Below are 9541 nucleotides of genomic sequence, written 5' to 3' on the forward strand. Positions count from 1 at the left end.
TAAGATAAAATTCAATATACCTTCATGATAAAAACTCTCAACAAGTTAGGTACAGAAGAAACATACCTCAACATAATAAAAGCCATAGATGACAAACCCACAGCCAATGTCATACTGAACAGGAGAAAGTTGAAAACCTCTTCTCTAAGAACCGGAACAAGACAAGGATGCCCACTTTCACCACTCTTACTCAGATAGCACCGTAAGTCTTAGCCAGAGCAATTAGACAAGAGAAGGAAATCAATGCATCCAAGTTGGAAAAGAGGAAGTCAAATGGTCCCTGTTTGGTTTTCATCCACAGTTTCTGCATCTTANCAAAGCAATCTTATTTTAAAAGGCTACCAAGAAAAAAAAAAAAGCCTAGGAATAAATTTAACCAAGGAGGTGAAAGACTCTTACCATGAAAACAATAAAAGATTGACGAAAAACATTGAAGAGGACCTAGAAATGGAAAGATATGCCATGTTCATGGGTTGGAAGAATTAATATTTTTAAAATGACCACACTATTCCAAATGATCTACAGATTAAGTGCAATCTCTATCAAAATATCAATGATATTCTTTGCAGAAATAAAAACAATCCTAAAATTTATATGTGACCACAAAAGACTCGGACTAGCCAAAGCAAATCTGATAAAAAGAACAAAGCTGGAGGCATCACACTACCTGACCTCAAAATATAGTACAAAATAATAACCCGAAAAGCACAGTACTGGCATAAAAACAGATACATAGACTACTGAAACAGAATAGAGAACCCAGAAATAAATACATGTATCTACAGCCAACTGACTTTCAACAAAGACATCAAGAATATACACTGGCGAGAGGACAGCCTCTTCAATAAGTGGTACTGAGAAAACTGGTTATCCATATGCAGAAGAATAAAACTAGACACCTATCTCTCACCATATACAAACACAAACTCAAAATGGATTACAGACTTAAATGCAAGACCCAAAACTGTAAAACTACCAGAAGAAAACCTAAGGAAAATGCTTAGGTCATTGATCTAGGCAAAGATTTTCTGGATGAGACCACAAAAGCACAGGCAACAAAACGAAAATAGACAAATGGGATTATATCAAACTAAAAAGCTTCTGCACAGCAAAGGAAACAATCAACAGAGTAAAGAGTCAACTTGCACAATGGGAGGAACTATTTACAAACTACTTATTTGACAAGGGATTAATATCCAGAATAAATAAAGAACTCAAATAACTCAGTCGCAAATAAAACACAACAACAAATAACCCTTTTTTTTTAAATGGGCAGATCATCTAAGTAGGCATTTTTCAAAAGATCTACAAATGGCCAACAAGTATAAGAAAAAATGCTCAATATCATTAACCATCAGGGAAATGCAAATCTAAACTGCAATGAGATTTCATTTTATCCCAATCAGAACAGCTATTATCAAAAAGACAGAAAATAACAAATACTGGAGAGGATGCAGATTAAAGGGAATTCTTACACACTGTTGGTGGATATGTAAATTAGTACAGCCACTATGGAAAACAGTATGGAGGTTCCTCAAAAAACTAAAAATTAAGCTACCGTATGATCCAGCAATCCCACTACTGGATATACATCCAAAGGAAGCCGGGCGCGGTGGCTCAAGCCTGTAATCCCAGCACTTTGGGAGGCCGAGACAGGCGGATCACGAGGTCAGGAGATCGAGACCATCCTGGCTAATACGGTGAAACCCTGTCTCTACTTAAAATACAAAAAACTAGCCGGGCGACTAGGCAGGCGCCTGTAGTCCCAGCTACTCGGGAGGCTGAGGCAGGAGAATGGCGTAAACCCGGGAGGCGGAGCTTGCAGTGAGCTGAGACCCGGCCACTGCCTCCAGCCTGGGTGGCAGAGCAAGACTCCGTCTAAAAAAAAAAAAAAAAATACAATCCAAAGGAAAGAAAATCAATATGTTAAAGAGATATCTGGCTTTCTGCCTCCACTACTGCCATGTGGCCATGAGAAAGCTGTGTAAGGGTGGCAAAAAAAGCAGGTTCTGAGTTCACTCTTGTTGCACCACGCCGTAGAAGATGGAATCGTGGGATGCTGCCAATTTTGAAGCAGTCGCTTCTCGCGCACACAAAGCATCAAACCGTGCACACCTGAAAAGCTGGAACCTTGTGGAGGTGGTGACCGTCGAAAGGAGCAAGAGCAAGATCACCGTGACATCCGAGGTGCCTTTTTCCAAAAGGTATTTGAAATACCTCACCAAAAAATGTTTGAAGAAGAATCATCTTCATGATTGGTTGTGCATAGCTGCTAACAGTAAAGAGAGTTACAAATTATGTCACTTCCAAATTAACCAGGACGAAGAAGAGGAGGAAGACAGGGATTAAATTTCATTTATCTGGAATATTTTGTATGAGCTCTTGAATAAAACTTGGGAACCCAATTGGTGGTTTACCGTTGTGTCTCCACAGTGCGGACTGAACAGAGAATTGGAAATCATAGTCAAAGGGCTTCCCTTGGGCCGCCACTCACTTATTTGTAACATGACTTTTTTTTATTTTTTATTTTTTTCTGCTTGAAAATGTCAATTCTTGTGGTAATACTAGAGTAGAAGGAGAGGGTGACTTTACGGAACTGACAGACATTGGGCAGGCAGATGAGGGCGTGGAGGTGTGGACTGAAGGAAGTGACTGTTTTATTTTAAAAAATGTGACTGTCAATTGTTTCTGTTGCTTCTCCCAAAGAATGATTCAGGGATACAAGTGGGCTCCTCTCATTCGTTAAAAGAAAACGTAGCCAGGTGAGGTGGCTCACACCTGTAATCCCAGCACTGAGTCCTTAACCTGTGGGATCTGGCACTATCTCCACGTAAATAGTGTTAGAACGAAATTGGAGAACATTCAGCTGGTGTCTGCTATTTGGTTGCGGGGAAAGATCCCCATACATCTGGGAGGCTGAGGTGCATGGATCATGAGGTCAGGAGTTCGAGACCAGCCTGGCCAACAGGGTAAAACCCCGTCTTTACTAAAAATACAAAAATTAGCCAGGCAGGGTGTCAGGTGCCTGTAATCCCAGCTACTTGGGAGGCTGAGGCAGGAGAATTGCTTGAACTTGGGAGGCGGAGGTTGCAGTGAGTCGAGATTGCACCACTGAAGACTCCGTCTCAAAAAAAAAAAAAAAGAAAGAAAGAAAAGAAAACGTGACATCTTTCTAAGATTCTCTGCCTGGGAAAATGACAGTGTCAATAAAATGTGCGTTTCTGGGCCATTCATCTTACTTTGATTTTTTTATTACAAATTTCTCTTGATGCACACAATTACATCTACTAATCCCCTTCTTCCTAGAGAGAGAAACTGTGCTCCTTCAGCGTTGCTGCAAAGTCCATCACTCTCCGTAAAGGGGTTTGGGGAATTGATTGTAGAAGTCCCAGGTTCTAAATTAACTAAATGCGTACAAAAATGAATGTGTAAGTAATCTGTTTCTACAAGTCTTTGCAACAATCTGTCACTTTGGTCTCCAGCAGAGGGAGCTGGAGGAATAGTGTTTCCAGGTGTGGCCTCCTGTGTGGGGCCTGAAGAAGGGACTGGGAGGCCTCCCATGCCAAAGAGATGGAAGGTGCCCGGGAAATAGTTGCCTCATGCGACTTAGGTCATGACTGGATTTAATGTCAGAAGTCATTCTACAAACAGTGGTGTGGCGCTGTGTGTGCAGAGGCTAGAGAAATGCCGAAAGGGGCTACCAAGGCTGGGAAAAAAGACAGTTTTTGCTGTGAGTGACTTTGAAAGACGCTGGTGCCCTGTAGGGCCCTTCTGAAATTCAAACAATAATGCAAAAGTGTGTGTTTTAGAATTTACGGTGTATGAAATTCATGTTTTTAAAAGTGCTTGCCTACAGATGGTTTCCACACCTGAAATTGTGCTCTGCGAGTGGCATAGCTGGAAATTCAATGTTCAATCCTACTTTGGCTCCAATTTAACATTTGGAGCTCTGTGGATTGAGTTGAACATGTTGAGGCTTTGCAATTTCACTTGTGTTAAAGGCTCGAGCATTTTCCATTCCTATGCAGATTTATTTGAAGCAGAATTGCCTGTGTATTTCTTCTCTGCTTTCACAGAAGGCAATGTCCCTTACCATGATTATTAACTATAAATTTGTGGCTTGAGTTTACAAGTTTTACTTGTTTGTTGCATTGATGTTCCCATGGAGTAAGTAATTTTTAGTTTGGTTGTGAAAAAATCCCTGGCCTGAAGTTAGCATTTAAGTTACAAAACGAAACAAAACAAAACAAAACAAAAAATAGTCCCAGATTTAAAAAATTGTAGTAAAATTGAAACTCACTGGTTTTTCTCTGAACTCTTGTAATCAGGTTTTGATTGCATTTTCTATTAAAGTGGCTAACACACGGCTACAAAAAAAAGAGAGAGAGAGAGAGAGAGAGAGAGAGATCTGCATTCCTGTGTTTATTGCAGCACTATTCATGATGGCCAAGATATGATATCAACCCAAGTGCTCACCAACAAATTAATGGATAAATAAAATGTGGTCTATAACCACAATGAAATACTATTCAGCCTTAAAAAATAAAATTCTGTCATTTACAGCAACATGAATGAACTTAGAGGATTTTATGTTTACTGAAATAAGCCAGGCACAGAAAAATAAATACCACATGTTCTCACTTATATGTGGAAGAATAAAAAGTTGAGCTCATAGAAGCGAAGAGTAGAGTAGTGGTTATTAAAGGCTGGGAAAGGCAGGGAGGTGGGGAGAATTGGGGGAGGTTAGCTAATGGACAAAAAATTACAGCTGGATAGGAAGAAAAAGTTCTAATGCTCTATAGCATTGTAGGGTGACTATAGTTAACAATAATTTATTATATATTTTTAATAGCTGGAACAGAGGAGTTTGAATGTTCCTACCACAAAGAAATTATAAATGTTTGAGGTGATGGATATGATAATTACCCTGATTTGAGCATCACACTTTGTATATATGTATCAAAATATCACACTGTGCCTCATAAATATATGCAATTATGTGTCAATTAAAAATAAAAAAAAGAAAGAATCTATTCACCATATATATGAGACCTTTTTCTGACTCTCGATTCTATTTCATTGGATATGTCTGTCCTTATGCCAGTGCCATTCCGTTTTAATTACTGTAGCTTTGTAGTAAGTTTTGAAATCAGAAAGTGTGGGTCTTCCAACTCTATTCTTCCTTATCAAGATCGTTTTGGTTATTCAGGGTCACTTTCAATTCTATGTAAATTTGAGGATCAGCTTCCCCATTTGTGGAAAAAAAAGGCTGTTGGAATTTTAGAGGAGATTGTATAGAATTTGCTGATTATTTTCAGTAGTATTGACATCTTAACAGTGGTATGTCTTCCTATCCATAAGCACAGAATGTATTTTCAGTTACTTTGATCTTTTTAATTTTTTTGTATTTTTTATCTTTTATAGTTTTCAGTGTATTAATCTTTCACCTCTTCAGTTAAATTTATTTCTAAGCATTTAATTATTTTAGATGCTATTGTAAATGGAATTTTTTACTTAATTTCCTTCTGGTGTATAGAAAACAATTTGTTTTTGTGTGTTGATTTTGTACACTGCAACTTTGCTGAATTCATTCATTAACTCTGAGTTTTCTTGCGAATTCTTTGGGGTTTTGTATATAAAGGATTATGTCATCTATACATAGAAATAGTTTCACCTATTCCTTTAGATTTGGATGACTTTTTAATTTAATTTTATTTTTTTAGATGGAGTCTCACTCAGTTGCCTTGGCTGGAGTGTAATGGCATGATCTCAGCTTGCTGCAACCTCCACCTCCCAGGATCAACCGATTCTCCCACCTCAGCCTCCAGAGTAGCTGGGATTACGGGCACCTAACATCACGGCGGGCTAATTTTTGCATTTTTTGTAGAGACAGGGTTTCGCCTTATTGGCCAGGCTGGTCTTGAACTCCTGATCTCAGGTGATCTGCCTGCCTCGGCCTCTCAAAGTGCTGGGATTACAGGCATGATCATCGCGCCAAGATAGTTTGTTTTTTGTATTATCTGTAGAGACAGGGTGCCACTATGTTGCTCAGGCTGGGCTCAAACTCCCAGGCTCAAAGAATCTATCCACCTTGGTCTCCCAAAGTGCTGGGATTACAGGCGTGAGCACCACACCCAGTCTATTTGCTTTTCTTGTCTTGCTAGAACTTTCAATTCAGTGTCAAATGGCAGTGGGAATCTTTTTCTTGTCCCTTGTCTTAAGGGGAACTCATTCAGTTTTTTTTTTTTTTTTTTTTTTTTTTTTTTAACCATTGAATATACTGTTAGCTGTAAGTTTTCCAGAAACACACTCTATCATGTTGAGAAATTTTCCCTATGTTACTAATTTGCTGAGAGTTTTGTTTTTTTTTTTTAAGATGGAGTCTCACTCTGTCACCGAGGTTGGAGTGCAGTGACACCATCTCCCCGCCTCAGCCTTCCAAGTAGCTGGGACTACAGGTGCCCACCACCACGCTCAGCTAATTTTTGTGTTATTTAGTAGAGATGAGGTTTCACCATGTTGGCCAGGCTGGTCTTGAACTCCTGACCTCAGTTGATCCACCCAAAGTGCTGGAATTACTGGCGTGAGCCGCTGCACCGAGCCGAGAGTTTTTATTATGAAAGAGCCGAGAGGTTTTATTATGAAAGGGTGTTAGATAATGTGATTCTTTTCCTTTTGTTCAAATTGAAACGTCCTTGCATTCCATGGTAAAATCGCATTCGATTGTGAATAATCCTTATGGTATACTGATGGAGTCAAATTGCTAATTTATTTTATTTTATTTTATTTTTTGAGCCGGAGTCTCACTCTGTCACCCAGGCTGGAGTGCAGTGCTGTGATCTCAGCTCACTGCAACCTCCACCTTCTGGGTTCAAGCAATTTTCCCACCTCAGCCTCCCGAGTAGCTGGGATTACAGGCACATGCCACCACGCCAGGCTAATTTTTGTATTTTTAGTAGAGACAGAATTTCACCGTGTTGGCCAGGCTGGTCACAAACCCCAACCTCAGGTGATCTGCCTGCCTCGGCCTCCCAAAGTGCTGGGATTACAGGTGTGAGCCACCGCGCCTGGCCTTGCTAATATTTGTTAAGGATTTTCCATCTATATTTATAAGCAATGTTAGTCTGCAATTTTCTTTCCTTGTGATGTCATCTGGCTTTAACAGCAAGGTAATGCTGGTTTCACAGAATGCATAGCAAGTTTTCCTTGCTATCCCCAAAACTTAAATTTTTTGAATTATTTGAGAAATAATTTGTGTTAATTTTCTTTGTTTAGTAGAATTCACCTGTGAAGCCATCTGATTCAGGACTTTTGGGTAAGTTTTTTCTTAATTATGTTTACAATTACTTTGTTATAGACTGTTGAGCTTTTCTATTTCTTGTGTCAAACCTACAGAATTTCTATGTTTCAAGAAATGTCTTCATTTCCTCTAGGTTGTCCATTTTTTCATCTATTTTTCTATTCTCTTATAATCCATGTTATTTCTGAAAAATCAGTGGTAATGTCTCCATTTTCATTCTTATTATTATTTTGCAGGTTTAGAGCTTTATTATCAGTCTATGCGTAACTAAAGTTCAAAGCAAATTCAATTAATTCAATTCTGCTTAAGGGGACATTGTAAAGTAACAATACTTGGTATTACGTGCCTCATATGATCCATTTCAAACCATAGAGAATTATACGTTTGTGTCACTGTTTCAAGAGACGAATTTGAACAGCTAAAACATCTTAAAAATGCACCAAGCTTATGAAGTCTCAAACAAAACTTGAATTTTCTGTACGTACTTCTGTCAAATGAAGTAATTTCCTGTACACCACTTACCTTGCAAACTGTTCTTTTTCTATTTTTTTTATTTGACCTAGATCGGCTCCAAGAGCTAGAGAAGGATCCCGACGGCTTGTGATTTCTCTCCGGAGACAGCGATCTCTCTTCTCCTAAGAAAGGGACCTGCTCCCGCAGCGAGAGAGGCTTCTCTTCGGAGATCTGCGACGAGGTGGAGGACGCCTCCTGCAATAATCATCTCGAGGGCGACGACCCCGAGAGGGAGGTGGGCCACGATTTCTACTTCTTTTTTCACCATTCGACAGTTCCACTGTTACACAGCGGCCACATAGTTCTTCCATCAGGCTCTCGGATCGCATCAGCTGCATCTTGGGGATCTTGAAATTCAACAAAAGCAAAGCCGGGAGGGTTTCTAGCAACCCACACACTTCAGAATGGTCTATAGTAGCCAAAAGCCCTTTCCAATTCAGTCTTGTTGCCATTGTTTCCAAGATTGCCTACACAAACCTTACAGTCCAATGGACAGGAATCACAATGCATTTCGAGACCTAGGGCAAGAAATGCCAAGGCCCAAATCCATACACTCCGTTGGGTCTTCCCGCTTTCCTCCCTCCCAACCCCCAGCAATGAATGCTCTCACTCACCCAGCGTCCACGAAATGGCAGTCGATTTTTATTTTATTTTATTTAAGTCATTTGCATCTTTTCTCTTTTTTTTTTTGTCAGTCTAGATGGAAGCTTATCGATTTTGTTTCTCTTTCCCAATAAATTATTTGCTTTATTGATTTTTTCTATTGCTTATTGTCTCTACTTTTTAAAAATCTCTGCTCTAATCTTTATTACTATCTTATTTCTGCTGCCTTTGGGTTTCGTTTGCTCTTCGTTTTCCAGTTCCTTAAGATGTAAAGTTGAGTTATTGATTTGAGATCTTTTATAATATAGACATTTACAGCTGTGAGCTTCCCTCTTAGCCCTGCTTTTTTGTTGCATCTCATAAGTTTTGATATGTTGTGTTTTTATTTTCATTTATCTCAAGATACAAATACTCTTTGTGGTTTCTTCTTTGATCCATTAGTTTTATGAGAGTGCATTGTTTAATTTCCACGTGTTTGTGAATTTTCTGGTGTTTCCTCAGTTATTGATTTCTGACTTCATACCATTGTGGTTAGAGGAGATACTTTGTGTGATATCTATACTTTTTAATCTATTAAAACATGTTTATGGCCTAACAGATGGTCCATCCTAGAGAACCTCCCATGTGCACTTCAGAATAATGTGCATTCTGTTGTTATTGGGCGGAGTGTCCTGTATATGTCTGTTAGGGCTAGTTGGTTTATTTTGTTGTTCAAGTCTTCTAATTTCTTATCTTTTCTCTGGTTGTTTTATCCATCATTGAAAGTGGAGTATTGAATTCTCAAACTATTACTCTAGGATTGCCTATTGCAATTCTGTCATGTTTTGCTTCATATTTTTATTATTAGGTGTGTAAATATTTATACTTGCTGTATTTTTTTCTGTTTTTTGTCCTTCTCTGTCTCTTGTGACCTTTTTGGATTTAAAATCTATTTTATCTGATATGACTATAGCCATCCCAGCTCTCTTTTGGTTACTATTTGCATGAAATATTTTTTACCATCCTTTCACTTTCAACCTGTTAGTGTCTTTTAACCTAAAGTGAGTCTCCTGTAGATAATAATTGGATCCTGTTTTTCTGTATCCATTTTCCCCATCTCTGTCTTTCAAATAGAGAACTTAATCC

The 9541-nt window shown here is 38.8% G+C and overlaps 1 pseudogene; it reads right to left on the reverse strand.

Moving 5' to 3' along the window:
- Positions 1-2352: 2352 nt before the first annotated feature.
- On the reverse strand, positions 2353-8323 carry LOC108512455 (serine/arginine-rich splicing factor 3 pseudogene; annotated as a pseudogene).
- Positions 8324-9541: the final 1218 nt, after the last annotated feature.

The sequence above is a fragment of the Rhinopithecus bieti genome, unplaced genomic scaffold, assembly GCF_001698545.2.
Source record: "Rhinopithecus bieti isolate Rb0 unplaced genomic scaffold, ASM169854v2 scaffold_29830, whole genome shotgun sequence".
Classification (NCBI taxonomy): Eukaryota; Metazoa; Chordata; class Mammalia; order Primates; family Cercopithecidae; genus Rhinopithecus; species Rhinopithecus bieti.